At 35.5% G+C, this 18,767-nt stretch overlaps 1 protein-coding gene and 1 pseudogene across 2 annotated transcripts in view; both read right to left on the minus strand.

Moving 5' to 3' along the window:
- Positions 1 to 18,767, minus strand: part of ARHGAP24 (Rho GTPase activating protein 24) — a 456,309-nt gene that overhangs the window by 334,310 nt on the left and 103,232 nt on the right. The gene's annotated exons all lie outside the window — the stretch shown is intronic.
- LOC308529756 (large ribosomal subunit protein uL4-like) lies at positions 5,664 to 18,020 on the minus strand (annotated as a pseudogene). The gene is made up of 2 exons: positions 17,955 to 18,020; positions 5,664 to 6,819 (listed from the first exon to the last, which is right to left on the minus strand). The product of its transcript is annotated as a large ribosomal subunit protein uL4-like (transcript).

Consider the following 18,767-nt stretch of genomic DNA (forward strand, 5'->3'; position numbering starts at 1 on the left):
AATTAGAGGCAGAAAAAATATTAATCTGAGTAACTACAGAATATTTGACATAGACATCATAAATTCTTAAAACAGGATGTGAGGGCGATCTGGCTGCGACATCTGTCACCCCATTGATCGCCAGGGTTGATTCGGCTGATCTGGCTGGCTAGGCGGGTGTCCCCCTCCTCCCTCACCGATCCATGTGCGTCCCTCCCGAAGCTGCGCGCTCGGTCGAAGAGGACGACCTTCCCCCCCGAGGAGAGGACCGGTCTTCGGTCAAGGGTATACGAGTAGCTGCGCTCCCCTGCTAGAACCTCCAAACAAGCTCTCAAGGTCCATAAATTCTTAAAACAAAACTGTTAATACTTAGACAAGATATCATTTTATTTCTCCATTTCATATTAAGTACATCAATATACAAAGCTTACTGACTGGAAGGGAACCAAACCACTTGTGCAATTTTTTCATTTCTTAGTTAGACTGCTAATTACTACATGCAAAATATCAGTTGCACAATTACATTGAAGTATAATGTCAAGTCACTTAAACCAAAGAAGTCATAAAAATAGTAATCTATATCTTCAGAAGAATGAATGTTTCTGCAGTATGTAGCTGAGGAAAAAATTAAAGACCTATCTATAAAAAAAAATCAAAGAAAATAAAATCAAGTTGATTTGTAAGGGCCAGAACCAGAAGCATCTGGTTGCCAATTAAATCTAATGAAACTTAGAACTTAACTTTAGAAAGAAGGAAAGGCTCCCAAAAATATTTTAGGAAATATGTAAAAAATTACACCTATTTCAAAAGTATTTTTTGAACTGTTGATTTATAATTGTTAATTAAAAGGGAATAAAAACTATGGTCTTAAACTAAAATTACATTCTACCTCCCTAGATCTTGGTGAGTGAGAAGTGGAATAAGGTAAATAGGTAAGAAGCCAATGGTTGTAAATACATTCTGCTAGAGAAACTTTTGGGCAAGAAATCGTGTATTTCACATAAGGCAAAATAAATAGAGAGGTCAGTTTAAGGAGCAAATTGCATTAAAATTTTAGAACTTTGCAGATGCCTTGAGTTATAAGAAATTGCCCAATTTAAACACATGGTAGCACAGTTCTATACTAATAGAAGGTACCGAGTAAATACTTATTAAGGAAAGACTAGACCACATACTAATTTGTCCAAAATCTTCTATACTGGGTAACATTTTAAAAATTCCAATATATGCCTTCCATATGTGTGCAATTTATCATTAGATCAACAGATAACCAAAAAGACACATCAAGAGAAAAAGAGACTCAGATAAGCAGCCAAAGAAATGCCAGACAGTGAGAAAAGCAAAGGAAAACACAGCCAGTCAGATAAACTGTTAATTAAGAGGAGTGCCAAGATTTCCATATGGGCAGTGCGGTAACCCTGTATGTAGACATACACTAAGCATTTTAATGGCCAAATTTTACTAGAAACTGAAAACAGTAGGTACTAGACAAGTGTGCTCATTATTATTTTTCCTTGAGCCAAACACACATAAAAGGTGGGTAAAATGCTATCCATTGGAGCAAAACCAAAAGGGAAAATTTTTAATGAGTTTAATATATCCCAAGTAAATGATACTGTTCCTAGAATAATGAGCATCTTAAAACATCTGTTATCTCACCAGAGGAAACAAAATCTAATTTTATCTCCTGATATTCTAAAACATTTATAAACCTCCAAATGACACCTTTATGCTGTGAAGAAATATAAAGCGCAAGGTAATTGCAGTTGCAAAGCTAAATGGAGCTGGGAGAGGCAAGTATTTTATTGGACATTGCTATTAGACATTAATTTGCTATTAATTAATGCACACTTGGCAGTTGGGCTGCATACCTGTGAGTAAAAAATTGAACCCTCACTCCCTATTGTGTATATATGTGTTAAAGCTTGAAAACACAGTGAGACCACAGGAATGTTTTCATTTTGTATGTCCTTTAACAACTTGTGTAACATACCTTAGGTTCTCTCATTATGTAAAATCCAGTGAGATGCAACTCTGAGGCCTTGCACCTCAGAGACTCAGGAACATGCCTCCTGTCCCAATAAAAGATGGCAATTCTTCAGGTAAAAATGTTCCCAGTCCCCCAGCTATGTGACACTTAGCTTAGGACAGGAAAAACTTTCTCTACAGAAGGCCAGTCTTGTAGGTGAAACTGCTAATTGTCTCCCGATATGTATTTTCTCATTCTTATAAATAGTAATATAAGCCAAATTTTATATGGCACATGGCTATATATGAGACCAGAGAACAGATGGTGAGAAAACAAAAATAGATAGATAGTGAGCTGATAAATTTCAGGAAAGGAAGGGAAGAAAATAATAAAAACACCAGAGAAATTAAGACAAAATTAGACAATACATTGCAAAACATGGGAGTATTGGAAGATAAAAATTTAGAAGAGAGTGCAATAGGTTTTATGAAATGATATATATGAAAATCAGACAAAGGAATACAGAAAATATTAAAATAGAAACTATAAGGAAATTTTCCAAAAATAGAGAAGGAATTGAATTTTTGGATACAAATGACATGCCATATATCAGGACCATTCATAGTGAAATGTATCCTAGTTTCATTATTGTTTTGTAAAATCAAGAAAAATTCTCTGGGTTGGCAGGCAGCACATCTGAGTAATTTCTGTGTGGCTAAATATCAGCCCGATCTCAGTTTTCTCGACTACAACATCCAACTTAAAAAATCAAAAAATCAGGAAAAAGTGATGACAAGCTCCACAAAACAAACAAGTCTCCAAAAATTAACACCCATATTTTTTAACAAGCAAAACCAAGGAATAGTGCTATGAGCTCATCTTGACAAAGTGACTTGGGTAATAATTTTTCCAACAGGAAAAAAAGGGAAAATTACAGCAAAATGATTAAAATAAACATTGACTCTGTTTAACTAAAACATATGGGAAGGCAGGGTTATAGAACTTTTAATAAATGTTATACATCCTGACAATGTAATAGTTTAGCAAAATAGGCAAGTGAAAAAATAGAAAATATTGGAAATATTTTTTAAATGCAAAGTTACTTTTCTCCTATAGCTAGTTAAAAAAACTATGTACCTTAAATTGATCAGTTGGATAAGTTTCAGTTTATTTAGCAGCATATAAGTACACATTAAGAAGTACAACACTGTTAACTAAATTGGGTGAGGAGGAGAAATATGATAACATAATCATTGCCCCTTCTAGAGTAAACAGCTATTTGTGTAAAATATACAGAATTAAGGATTTCAGAGAAATTATTAGCTTACAGCTATTTTCTTGAGTAAAGGTAAAAATTTTTGTATTCCCAAAAGAAACACATGCAAAGCAAAGGAAAGACAGATCCAAAAAGCAAAATACATTAAATAATCCTATACAAACTGAAAGCATAATGTAAAAGAACATGAAATAATTACATCAACCATAAAAACATATTGTTAATGGGTTAAACTCAACTATTACACATGAAAGAAACTAACAAATAGGAAAACAAAATGAGACCAAATTATGTGTTGAACCCAAGAGATATATATATCAACTATGCAAAACCCTCAATATGTTCCAAAAGAATATAATTTGTATATAAAGTATTTTCTGATAACCATTAAACAGGAAAATGAGGAAAAAGAGCTAAGAAACTATAAATTTAAAACAAATTACCTTTCTTTTCAAAAAACACAAGTCAAAGATGAAATCAAAACTAAAATTTTAGAATATGTAGATAAATATCAGTATTAAAATAATTGCTTAGCAAAACCCATGGGAGATACCTGGTAGAGTCTTGAAGAATAATTCTACTTTAAATATTTATGTAAAAACAACAAAATTAAAGTAAACAATTACATAGAAAAGAAAACTTTGAAAACGTATAGCACCAAAACCCAAGAAAAGCAAAATTGAGGAATTAATAAAAATACAAGTTGAAATAAATGAACTAGCAAAACACTAAAAAACTATTAGATAAAATTCATAGAAATCATTATTGGAAGTAGCAATAAAATAAACCATTAGCTAAATGAAAGGGGGGAGATTCATGATAAATTACTTAGCTTAACTTTATGAAAATATATTTTAAAATCTGGATAATGTGATTGATATTCTAGATAATATAATTTGTCAAATGCCACAAGAAACAATAGAAAATTTTAACCACTCCTTTACATAGAAAATATAAAGTAAGCTGTCAGAATGCTACCATGACAATAATACCTCATGGTTATACAAGTCATCCTAAAGATGGTTCCAAAGCGGTTCCCTAACTTTAGTGTCTATAAGAATCATTTGGAAAGCTTGTTAAAGCACAGATGGCTGTCCCCAATCCCAGAGATTCTGAGCCAGTACGTCTGGGATGAGGCCATGAATTTGTATTCTGACCAAGTTTCTATATCAGCGGTTCTCAACAAGTGGAGCTTCTGCCCAGCAAGGCCACTTGTCAATGTTTGGCAATTATTTTTTTGTTGTAGCGATGGTGTGGGAGGTAGAGGCCAGAGATGCTGCTAAACACCATACCACACATAGAACAGTCCCTACAACATAGAATTATCTGGCCCCAAATGTTAGCAGTGTTGAAATTCTAGGTGTTGCTAATTCTACTGGTCTCTACATTACACTTTGAATAGTACTTTTCTAGAGCAAGAGTCAACAAATGTTTTCTCTAAAAAAATCAGATGGCAAATATTTTAAGATTTGTGGGTGACATACAGGCTCTGTTGCATACTCTTTGCTTATTTTTACAATTCTTTAAAAACATAAAAATTATTCTTAGCACATAAGTTGTACCAAAACAGATCCTTTTATAAATAGTAGAAATACAAACTTGTTGTAGAATACAAATACAAAGAATATAAATTCTTCCATAACATGATAAAAATATATTTTGCACTTAAACCTAGTTATCAAGATTAATGCAAATTGTAGCAGGTCATTAAAATCAGAGACAATGAAAGCCTCTTCTTATCACCACTTTTGTTCACATTTCTAGTGATGGTAGCCAATGTAATTATACAAAATAAATTATTCTTCTAAAGGTTGTCAAGCAAAATATAGTAGAAACAGTTGGATGATCACCATACCTATTTTTCTTACTTTTTGTGTGTACATATATAAGCTACATTTCCCAATGGGTATGGCCATATAATTGAGTTCTATAAAGCAAAAAAGGAGCAGAAGTGAGGTGTACTAATTCCAAGTCTGTCTAATAAAAACATTCCAAGTCATCTTCGTTCTTTCTTCCCACATCTGCCTGCTGGATACAGAAAATCCAGTGTAGCATTCTGAGGCCTGAGAATGGGAGTTGGCAAAGTATGGCTCATGAGCCAGATTTGGCCCCCAACTGTTGTTAATTAGGTTTTATTGCACAGCCATGCTTTCTCATTTACGTATTGTCTGTGGTTGTTTTCAAGCTAAAACAATTATTGAGTAATTGCAATAGAGATTGCATGGTCAGCAAAGCTTAAAATATTCACTGTCTGGCCCTGTACAGTAAAAAATAAAAATAAAAATTGACAACCCATGCCCTAAGATGATGGAAATAGAAAATAGAAGAAGCCTATATTCCTGAATTAGTCCTTGAGTAGAGTTTACTTTCCCAATGTAGTCAGCATTAACTGGCTTCTGAAATAAACAGTAAATCTCAGTGGCTTAACTAAATAAAGTTTTATTTTACTACATGCACAAATACAGCCTTCTTTCCTTTTGTCCCTAACACAGGCTTCTTGCCTGGAACCCCCTTCTCATCTGCTTTGGCTTCTAGTGCTGCTGCTGATTTATCCAGCCCGAGCTGTGGTTCTTGTCCTGGAGAAGAATGGGGTTCCGGTACGTGGGCTGGGGTTTATAGGGGCTTAGCTTCAACATGATCCTCAGACTTTCCAGTGGATTCTTCTTCAGGACTCTGTGATGAACCTTATTGTGTGGGCTCTTTGGGTCTCTGGGCTTTTCAACATTCTGCTCAGGTCTGTATTGAGCATCTTGTGCATGGGAAGGTGGTAGTTACTCTTGAGGGAGGCAGCTTTACTCCAGGTGTCATAAGGAAAGCACCTTCAATCCAAATGCAGATTCAGCCCTTATATCCACCAGGAGCAAGTTTCAAAATGTTCAGTTTGCTCACATCAAGCAGAGCAATTCCAGGGATGTTTCTGAAGGCTTTGATGATACCAGTGTCTTCCTTATAGATGATGCAAAGTCCCCTGCACTGGATACGAATATGGTTTCTCTTTTGCCCTTGCCAGCTCTCATTCACAGAGGGGCAGAGACCTTTTTTATATCATTCCAGGCCTTAAGTTTCTTAAGAAGCATAACAGCCTCCTTGGTTTTCTTGTGGCCTTCAACTTTATCTTCAACCACCAAAGGACACTCAGAATCTTCCTCAATTTGATGACCTTTAGACATGACTGGTGCTGGTAGGGCTGAGGCAGCCGGGGCAGAGCAGATGTGTATCGCTTCTGTGCTGTGTTCACTCTGCGGTGCCAATGGTGCCAGGTTTTGGTTGGTGCAAACATGTGGCCCCCACAACACACGTCCCATTGGCCATAACGATGAATCTCACCACCATGAACTCTGGGAATTCGAGCCACAGCTCTGCCAGTCTCACCCCACGACTCAGCATTGGTTTGATGACCTGCCACTTCACTGCCGCATTGAGCTATTTTTTTTTTTTGGTGCAAGTTGGTGCAAATAAAGTTCACAACATCTGGTCGAATGGGAGTCTTAAACACAACAGGCTCTGTGTACACTGATATCAATGGATGAGCACACACCGTGGTGTGGGGAGAAGGCCACACTCCTCTCAACTCAGTGGCTCCCACAGGAAAAGGCTAAAAATGTCAGTTTTTACTAAGCCAATGCAGAAATTTAACTTCTTGGGATATTTCCCCATAATTAGACAAGCTTATTATGTACTTTATACAGAAAAAGCAACATGTAGTCTTACATCTTATACCAGATGGGTCAATGAAGTTAAAGTGGAAAAGAAAACATAAAAGTACTAGAAGAAGCCGTGAAAAACATCTTTTAATAATTTCAGAATGTGAAAGACCTTCCCAGCTATGATACAGACTCAGAATCCACAAAAAAGAGGAAAAAAATGAAAATTTCAACTCTAGAAACACCACCAATGTCTGTGTATCTCCTTCATATATACATATAGAGATAGTACACACACATATACACTCACCATACACATGTATGTGTGTGACAGATAGAATAAACTGTCAAAGAAAAAAATAGAAAATATATTAGCAATAGGTATCATAGACAAAGGCTCATTTTCTTAATGTAGTAAAAGTTCCTAGAAATAAAGTAAAAATGAATATTTTAAAGAAAATTAAATGTGTAAACATGCAAAAAATGTTTAATCTCATTTATAATAAAAATATAAAAAATAGCTTAAATATTTTTCCATCAATCAAATTTCCAAAAATAAAATGTGGGACAACACACAATGTTATAGAGGGTATGAATAAAAATACTCATATACATGGCTAATGGTGATATAAAAATTGACAAAATTCCTATAGGTGACAATTTGCAAAAATCTATCATATTAAAAATTACTTTCCATTTTTAGGAATTTATCTAAATAATACATTTTACATGTGCAAAATGATGCAAAAGTATTATTTGTAATAGCAGAATATTGCAAATAATCAAAATGCTCATCATGACAGGGCTGATTAAATTAGGGTACATCTACATAATAAAATGTTATGTAGCTGCTATAGAAATGATGAAGGCCCTTGTAAGGAGACAGATAGATCAGTAGATAGATAGATAGATGATAGATAGATAGATAGATAGATAGATAGATAGAAACCTTATAGATATCTATCTATACACAAAATCAAAGACATATTTTTATGGAAAATAAAAACAAGGTAAAGAATAAAATCTGTAGTTTGCTGCATCTTTATAAAAAAGAGGAAAAACAAACATGTATGTCTGTGTGTACACTGACTAGCTCCAGAAGGATACATAAGTAAGTACTAACAGGCGTTGTCTCTGAGAGGAAAACTTGTTGGCTGAGAAATATTTCACTCTATGCTCTTTTGGACATTTAAAATTTTGCTTTAAAAAGTTAAATATATCTAGATGTCCCTATATACAGAATAGATTTTACAAGTAGCTATATAAATATTACATTTAAAATTGATATATTTAACATAGATATGTAGATACATAAAAATTTTTATGCTTTCCAATAACTCATTGGTATGTAAATAAATGCACAGGTTTGCTTTTTATAATTTGAGATCTACAGAAAAAGAATTTCTTTCTAAAAGGGAGTAAAAACACAAACAGGCAGCCTTTGCAAAATGGAGACTAAAAGACAAAAAAAAAAAAAAGAATCTTAATACCTTCTATAACATCTATCTTTCTAGGCCTTAACATTTACAAAAAGTCATGGCCAACAAGAGGACTGGAGCCAATGATATTAAGTGGCATCAAACATGAGAAATATCTAAAAAAATATAAATAAGAGAGTTATAAGGCATCATTACAAACTGTTAAGATTAATTTTTCTCATAGTTCAAATGTTACAAAAACAAACAATTTCAGATTGCCTACAGCCATTCTGATCACATTACTTGGAAATTTCAGGAAAGCTGTTGCTACGATAACTTCAAATCCATTATTTTAAATATGCCTTTCATGCTGGAAAATAAGACAAAGAAATCAATGATGCAGAAAATACATAAAAATGTCTCTTCTTTTAAAGATAGCAGTTTGTGATTACTCAAACTCTGCGGGTCCTGTGAGTCTGATCTGCTCTGAGCACATAATTCAAACACCCACCCTTCCAGCATTAGAGAAACACAAAGACACAAACTAGATTTTGCCCCAAATCAGTAAAAGACATTGTCTTGAATAGATACCCTAATAATTATGTTTCCAATATAAATAATATAAACAATACTCTCAATGACCACTAATAATATAAACAATACTCACAATGACCACATAGTTTTATATGTTTACACAAATTAAAAATACATGTTGACTAATAAAATGGGTCCTCTCAACTGACTATGATTTCCACGAATTCCTTGTGAGAAGGATTCTCACATTAACTGTTAATTGGCAATCAATACTAGAAGCTGTGTAATCACTGGTCTGCTCTCAACAAGTTTATATTTGCTTAAAATTTCATAATTACAACATAGTTTATTCTCCATCATGGGTTTATATATTCTCAATGTTTTTGTTATCAATAATAGCATCTAGCAATTGTAAAAATGGCTATGAGCTATGATACACATCTTGAGTTAACTGAGAACTGGGGAGAAGATTCTGGCACCCACAATATGCAGACCAGACAAGCAGCAAGCTTTGCACAATGGTGCCCTGGTGAGCTTCATTTACTTCTGTTCAGGTGGGCAGCATATTAAATTACTGAATATCAAGGAAATCTATCTCAGTGATTATGATTTCTTCCAGTAATCAATAATAAAATTAATTTTTACCTTTCTTTGTTTAAGGAGAGTTTAATGTAAGGTTTATTTTAAAGATTAAAAAATAGAGCAAAGTAAAATAAATAAAGGTAAGTTGGCTGAGGTGAAAAAAAATAAGGAAAGGAAAACAAAATGTAATACGAAGGAGATTAGCATATGCTATACATTGCACGCCCTGTGCACCAACCCTGTGCACTAACCCTGAATCAAGGGGTAAATATTTTAGAAAATTGATAGTGTCTGTAAAGCAAATACAAATTGATAGTCATGTAAAGTAAAATCACACTCTCTTTTCTTTAATGAAACTTAAGAGAAGTTTCTTCTGTGGGGTGTTTTTGAGAATGGGACTGTAATGTGATAAACATCCTGACAATTAATTCAGTAACAAGTTCATTTTCACAGGTCTTTTTCTTATAGGGTTGCTAGATATTGATATGTGATCATTTCAAAATACATTTCAATAGAAACAATGTTGCAATGGGAAGAAGAGCCATCCTATATAATAAAAGGCTAAGATGCAAATCAACAAAATGGCAGAATGACCAGTTGCTATGACATTCCTGACCACCCAGGGGCAGACTCTCAACACAGGGGCTGCCCCGGGTGGTCAGTGAGCTCCCACAGGGGGAGCACTGCTCAGCCAAAAGCGGGGTGGGGGTTTAAGCTGTCAGTCAGACATCCCCTGAGGGCTCCTGTACTGCAAGAGGGCACAGGCTGGGCTGAGGGACTCCCTCCTCCCCACAAGTGCACAAATTTTGTGCACTGGACCTCTAGTCTATTAATAAGTATCTATGTCACTCTTTATAGCCTAGCTTAATCATAGGATCTATTAGCAATTTTTAATAATAACAGGGTAATATGGGATGTTTAATCTCCTAATACAGTGGTTCTCAACCTTCTGGCCCTTTAAATACAGTTCCTCATGTTGTGACCCAACCATAACATTATTTTCATTGCTACTTCATAACTGTAATGTTGTTACTATTATGAATCGTAATATAAATATCTGATATGCAGTATGGTCTTAGGCTACTCCCGTGAAAGGGTCGTTCGACCGCCAAAGGGGTTGCAACCCACAGGTTGAGAACCGCTGCCCTAATATCTGATGTTATCAAAAGGAGTTAATGTGACATTTAAGTGCTTTAAAGACATGGAAAGTTCATCCTGGGCATTATATAATGGAGAGCAATTGACCAAATGTGTATAATATGCTCTGTGGTTGGTGCCTAGGCTCAGAATCAGTGTACCATGCATTCTGGCTCCTGGATGACCCCAGATAGATGGTCCTGAGGAAATTAGGGCTATTCTGAAAGCAATACAGTGCAACCTTCTATGGTTGATCAGAATAAAGCTGGCTAACGTTGAGTCATGGCTTAGCGATTATGGATATAGAAGGTTGGACTTTGGAACATTATTTATCCTGAAAGGTCCTCCAGGGCAGCTTGCAAATGGTTATTTGTCTTCTTATATAAGGTTGTTTGTCCCTTTTTTAGAGACAAAATGAAGTGTGTTCAGATGCTTCACATTTCAGGAAATAACACGTCTTCTTTTGCAAAATAAAACGATGAACTAGACACCAAAGTAGACTTTTTCTTAATTTCTTCCTACATTATCCATTTCTCCAAGACAGATTTTAGTCTTCTCTTCAGTTTCGTTTTTTCTACTTCCACGTTTCACAGATAGTTATAAGGCAGCTTGCATTAAATTTTCTCATTATTTGGTCTCTCTTTTCTGTTTAAGGAAATACAAAGAAATATCCCTTATTTTTCTCTAAAATTAGAGTTAAGTTTCTGTGATTTTTCCACTTTAATGGCTCCTCATAAAAGAAAGTACTTAATTGAGAAAGAAATATGTTGTCAAAATACACAGTAACACTTTTTTTTTTAATTTCCAACAGTTCCTATTTCCAATGACTCTACCATTTTCTCAGAAGTCATAACAATGTCAGTACTGATTCTGACATTTTGTATATTCAGTGGTTATCACAAAATCTAATCCTAAAGTCCAGTACAGTTTAGGCACCTGAGTGTGAATCTTCTCTTTCAAGGAAGGTGAGAGGTATACAGGTATCTATTTGGCAGTCTAACAGATTACATCAGCTCCATACAGTTCATAAGTTCTGCAGCACATGAAATCAATCTCAACGACCTCTGCATATTATGTTAAATGACCTCCCCCACCAGAGCAATGTGCCAATATGCAGCCAACATGGCATATATACTTTGCTAATCTAATCAGACACCTCTGATGAGTTGTCTATAAACACGCGCTGCTCCAGTTCCATCAGCATGTTTTGTGCTTTCTTGTTTATAAATTATCACTAATCATTTCATTCCTATCAAAGAGGAAATTTGGGGGCCTAAGGTTTTTTTCTGGTTTCTTCCTGAAGACTCCTTTGTGAACAGGGAAGGCAGAGTTCTTTACTGATGCACACCCGTTTCACCAATATAATAATATTATATGTTTTGCCATTGACATTTTAATGAAGAGGGGGCAGCTACGTGCTTGAAAAACATTAAAAAAGAAAATGCAAATCCAGATTTCTTATTCTGACTCTAAGGTTGAGTCCATTTGTCCTTCCTGTCTTCATTTTCTTTGGTCCCAAATGGATAATTATGCTTATCTGTTTCTCACAAGAAAAGCAGTGAGGATAACCTGGTTCTAAAGGATACATATTACACTACTAATGAGTACTACTATTTATTATTAGTAGTAGTATTAATGTTCTATGACTATGTCTAATTTTTACATTAAAATTTTTGGAAGTAATTGAAGTTGTATGTTTTTTGGAAGAAAGAGCATAATTCTGGAGACCTAAAGGTATGGATACAATTCCTGGCTTTCCTGCTTCCTAAGCAAATTAGTTACCTCTTCTAAACCTTAGCTTTCTTGTTTGAAAAAAGGAGATAATGATACATAGCTCATGATGGAGGCTGGAGGATTATGTGTGTGTATGTAAAGCACCTACTGCAGTATTAGGCACACAGGAGGCAATCAATTAAAATATTCTTCCTGTGGGCTATCACATTATTTTTCTTAGTCCTTTACTCCTCCCTCTGCTGCACATCATTTGCCATGAGACTTTGGGTACCCTTTCCTGCCTCTTGACCTTAGGCTTTAACCAATGGGATGATTACAGACGTGATGTAAACAGATGATGCATGTGTTCTTATTTTACTGACTGATTTCTTTGAGGCTTTGGTGATTACCAAGAAAAGGTCAAGTCCCAATGAGTCCATGGTCTAAGGAAGAAAAAAAAGGCATGTGGAACAGAACTGGATTCAATCTGCAGTTTGCAATCCAGCTTAGCCAAACCCAGACTAGAGCAGCCAGTCTCTAGCTGTGAAAATCCAATGTGAATGCAAGAATGATTGATGATTGGTATGACACTGACCATTGTGATGGATTGTTATGCAATGTTTTGGCAAAAGATCATATATAGAAATGGGTACCTAGAATTTAAGTACTGTTTTGCCAAAACCCCACTATATGTAGCACTGGTTTTCAGATCAGGCAGTGAAGGACAATAAACTACTATAGGAGGCTAGAAAAAATAGAGAATAATTTCATGTAGTGGTAAAATACTTGTTTAAAAAATGTTGCCTATGATAATTTAGAGATAGAAAACATGCCTAACAAACTTGTGAACATAGGGAAGCAGGTGTCCAGCTTGAATATTCGAAGAACGAGCAGGCTTCTGGTAGGAGTAGTTACCAAAGTGCTCCAGGAAATAGACACATTTGGGAAAGAACTTTTGGTTTCCAAACAGATTAAGAGGACATTCAGTAAGCTCAGAAATGATAGGTTTTGCTGGGCAGAAACATAAATTTTTCTTATTCTAGCCTCATCAATCAGTAAAATATCATCAATTAAGGTTTAACCTGAGACAAAAATCAAATATCTATCATGATGCCTGAAACTTGGAGGCATTCAATAATTTAAGCTCTCTTGGCCCTGGCTGGGTAGCTCCATTGGTTAAAATGCCATTCCAATATGCCAAAGTGTGGGTTCGAACTCTGGTCAGAGCACATACAAGAGTCAACCAATGGATGCACAAATAAGTGAAGCAACAAATGGATGTTTTTTTCTCTGTGTGTGTGTGTCTCTCTCTGTGCCTCTCTCTCTATCTCTATCTCCCTGCTTCCTCTCCCACACTCTAAAAAATATTAAAATTTAATGTCTCATAACAGGACTGGTTTTATGTCATGTAATATTATAAAGCACTGAAAATTAATGAACTAAATTTTAAATGTATTAACATTGGTAAAATTTTAAAACATAATGCTGAGTGATAAAAGCAAACTCTGAAAAGAGTTATAGATCATGATGAAATTTATTAAACTTTTAAAACATACATTTAGTTGTTTTTGGGTACACACATATATATAAAAAGATATTAAAAAAAAGTATGCCTGGATATTAAACATTCAGGAGTAGTTAACTAGAATGTGAAAAGGAGGGGAGAGGATGGAGCTTTCACTGTGTTTGTAACATTTTATTCCTTTACAAAAAATGTAATCTGAAGAAAATATAGAGAAAGGTTAATTCTGTTAAATATGGGTGATGAGTACATAGTTAACTTTTAAATTGGTTGACATGATTAAAACTAAGAATAATATTAAGTGGAAAAGAAGTAAAGAGCATGTCTTTTAGTATGTAGCTTCAGACTAGTCATTCAAAATTAAGATAATATTCAAATATTAAATTATGCACTTTGACTCTTGGATCATCTTGCTGAACATTGGTCTTAAAAATATAATTTTCACAATCTGAGACAAGGGTCTAGAAACTAGCATATTGTCCCTTGTGGACTGTGTGTGAATATAATGGAAGAGAACTCAAGTTATCCATATATTTGACTGACTAGCCACCAACACCAAAGAACTATAACCCTAATTATTTTACCAGTTAATTTTTAAGGCTCTCTTGCCAGTACATGCAATCAGTTACCACATACTTACTGGTACTATAACAAAACCTGGAGGAAAGCACAGGTCAAGTAGGGGATTATAATTAAAGACCTGAATGAAGAAAGAATGTGTCTGCCACATGGAGCCAGGAGTTAGAAAACAAGCGAGTTGTTGTGCTCGCATTTTTCCTGCATAACCCATCTAGTTTCAACAAGTAGACAGTGCATACTTTCATCAGACTTTTACCACTGACTCACGAATAATCTCAATTTTCAATCATACTTTGCATTTTCCAAGACTCATGTGCCTGAACTGTTTTCCTTGGGAAAGAACATTGAGAGAGGAAGGAATCAGGCCATGGAAGGAGGGAGAGAGAGTAGGAATGCTATTACCAATAAGCAGCTCAGGTAACGAGTTACTGACTTTTGTAGTGTTGATGAATAAATTCAAACTTTTTCATAAACAAACAGGTTGTTTTTTTTAAATCAGAAAAGCTAAATGCAATTTCTAAAGCCTTAAAAATGCAGACACTTTTTAAAGCTATCATTTTTCTTAGGTAGATAAGTGTCTTGGGATCCAGTGGACATGCATGCTTACTATTACATAATGGCTCTCATTTACCCAACATTATGGAAAATGTGTTCTTTGCATATTAGTTTGTCCACACAATAACTTCAGGCAAGTCTTTTTAATTTGAAAATTTATTGTCCAAATCTCTATGCCCACAAGGTCACTTCGGGCAGCAAAGACTTTGATAATACAAAATATTCACTTACACACTGACCTGAAAGATTAATCGCCATTCAAATATTCTTCCCAGCTCCAAAAATAGCAGTAGCACATAGTTACAAATATGAAATGTTTCATATTAGACAAAATATGCTCATTTACGTAACTTTATTTCAAGAGAAAGTCATAAAAAAATCTTGTTTATTATTATAAAACTAGAGGCCCAATGCATGAAATTCATGCAAGGGGCTCAGCCAGTGCAGACCTGGCTTTGTCTGGAAGGTCGTCCGGAAGGTCGTTCGGCAGTCTAGTCTAATTAGCATATAGCACTTTTATTCTTATAGATGAAGTTCTTTTTTTAAGTCAACTGACCTTTTTCTATGTCAAATTTTCTTTAATAATGAGCATCCTCTGCTCTAGTATTATCATAATTTTTAGATGAATAAGTTGATGGCAAAGGCAGTCTTCCTCAATTTCTCTCATATTCATAGAACACTACACCAAGAACCTTTACAAATCCAGACCTAACTGACTTCCAAGTTAATGCTTTCAAGCATTATGTAGTCTAATTTTCCAGGAGAAAATAGTAAGAGCCACCATATATAAGGCACAGTAGTACAAGGTCCTAAAGAGAGTGAAACAGACAGTAATTGTGAATGGAAACCATGGGAGCTACTAACATACGCAAGACCTTTGAAACTGATAACACCTGCTCACCATAGCAGCAAGAATTATTATAAGTATGCCACTTCTTCCTAAGGAGCTAGAAACAAATTTGAGAGATTGAGTTCTGATATTCTTAAATTCATATTCACCCTTTGCATCCGATCTACTTCCGTTGATGATACTGAGCCAAATCCATTAAAATGTATTATTCTGGCTGTGTAACCCATAGGTGTTACCAAGGGCATAGCATCCTATGTTACCCCTTCAATTCAACACACCAATGCAAACACTCTGCTAGACATGAGCAATAATAAATTGATTCAGATTTGATCTATGTCCCCAGGGTGCTCACAGAGATAAGCAATGCTCACTAAATTTCCCCATGCCCCAATCACTATGTAGCCTAAAAATATGCATTGTGAAGAGGCTAAAAGTAAGGTAAGCTATTGCAGATATAGTACAGTTTGATGACATTTAAGCTGAAACTGCCATAGTGCTAAGCAATGAAGGATCTCTTTTTAGTTCATAACCCAATAAAATACTTCATTGTACTCTACAAAGGGAATGCATTGGTTTGTCTTCCCCAACAGAGAAGGTAGAAAAGCAAAAAACTACTCATGTTTGAAAGAAATGAAAGTATTCCCAGGTTAGTTTTGTTTTTTAAGTAAGAGCATGCATTTCTAGGACATTTTAAAAGAGTACAAAGTTGCCTTAGAAATTGATAAATATTGGACTGACAATGAACTTGGAGCATTTGCAGAAGCAGTGACAAAAAACTAAGCCCTAAAACAAAGTAACACCGCTATTCCAGAAGAGGGTGGGGCATGCAGAGGAGGATCAATTGGACTAGGACAAAGCAAAACGTTCAGATTAGAACAGAAATAATGTCATTGTTCCCACTGGCTAATGGTATTCACCAATTTCTCAATGAAGAAAAAATTCAGTTTATAGCAGCACCCAGTACATACTATTAATATTATTCAGTCTATGTTTAATGAAATAGATCATTGCATTAGAGTTCTCCTTTTAGAATGTGACTTATTCAATTCCTAATTAAGTAACAGTCACCATTATTCTAGTACTTACTGTATGCTAATCACTTTTCTAAGTATTTTTATACATAATTTATTTATCACTATAATCCTTTGCTATAAGCAATATTATTTTTCTCAGTTTACAGATGGAAAATTGGAACCACAGAAAGGTCAAGTAACAAGTTGAAGGTTACAGGTTAATGGGTGGAGGAGCCAGGATTCAAACAAGGCAATCTGACTCCAGAATTCATCCCTTCACACTGTGCTGCCCACCTTTCTAAAGAAAATCCATAGGTTTGATTACAATAATACATTAATCTCAAAAATATTAATTGAGTACTGTCAGCCAGGTATTATATTAAGCATGTGGTTACAGAGGTGCATACTACTGGGTACATGTTTATATGTAAAAAATAAATGCAAAAGGTCTCACTATATATGTGACATCAGTGCAGAGGATAAAGGAGAGTGGTCAACATATTATCAACTGTTTGGCTACCTTCCCTGACTGTAGCACTTAACTCTGTTGCCTCTATTCACAAGAATAGGGGGGCATTAAGTTATTAGCATTCTTTAAAAGTTCCATATTAACATATTTATTTTCTTAAGTGCTACATATTACAACAGCCCTCTTCCCTCTCTCCTTTCTTTTGTGTCTCCTTTCCTTCATCTTCCCTTCCTTCCTTCCTACTTAAAATCAAGTCATATTTTTTGAGCAAACACTAGAACAGACCCTTTCTGCTTATCCTATATAATAAAAGCCTAATATGCAAATCAACGGAACTGCAGAACAACGGGTCACTATGATGCACACTGACCACCGGGGGCAGATGCTCAATGCAGGAGTGGCCCCCAGCCCACAGGCCCAGGCCAGCCAAGGCGGGTGCCAGCAAGAGCCTTCCGATTGTCCCACCCATTGCTCCGCAGATCAACCGTGATTGCAGGCCAGGCCTAGGGACCCTATCCATGCACGAATTTCATGCACTGGGCCTCTAGTTCATTATAAACATGTAATACAATCTGTTAAGGAAAAAAAAAGGTCTTAGATAGATGACATCTTTAAAAATTTTCATTTCATTCTTGGATTTCTCTTACTCCTGACACATTTTATAGCTTCCTTTTTATATAACTGAAGATCCACAGACAGGAAGAGGAGGCACACCTGCATAAACACCAAGCCCGGAGCTTGGAGCTGGTCTGCAGCCAGCACCGGGCCTCCTGCTCTCATATTCCGTCTCACTTGAGCCCCATCAACACCTGAGGGAAATCACATGGCCCAAGAATGAAACCCTGAGAAACTTGGCAAGTGTGGCCAGGGCTCCAACACCTGGGCTGAATGAGAAAGTATCAAAATTAATATGTGACTGTTTTCAGAAACTTTCCTTTTACTTTCCTATGATTGAATATTCATATCAGGGTGGCTGAAGAGAGACAAATCCACAGAGAACTATCTGGGTGAGATTAAAATGAACTGAATTTACTAAGATATTAGGAAAGGGGTACAGAGGCAATTGATGGTTGACCTTTTTCAGTGATATTTGATGACCTGATACCAGTGAACTTTTAGGTTGTGTGGATTTTTGTTTGGGGCCAATTCTTACTTTTTTGGGGAAATCTTTATGGTTAAAATAAAAGGAACCTAAAGGGACAGTGATGCCAAGGGCACAGCTGCCTATTGGGAGGTTATCCTATGTATTTCATTAGGTTCACTTAGGCAGAATGGAAATGGCCTGACCATTCTGGCTCTGAGAGAAGTTCTATTATTCTCATTCCGTTTATTTACTATGTCTTCTCCATCTCCGAAGAGAGAATGCTCTTAGGTAGAGGGAGCTAAATTCAGGCCCTGTCTTAGGAAAGGCAAAAAGAGCTTCACAGAACTACAGAGAAGATACCATTCTACATTTGCAAAACTCTATCACAAAGTTCTAACAGCCCAGTGAAGGAAGTAAGGCATTTCCTATTATCGTACCTCATT

This window comes from Myotis nattereri, assembly GCF_964212035.1.
Source record: "Myotis nattereri genome assembly, chromosome: 1".
NCBI lineage: Eukaryota > Metazoa > Chordata > Mammalia > Chiroptera > Vespertilionidae > Myotis > Myotis nattereri.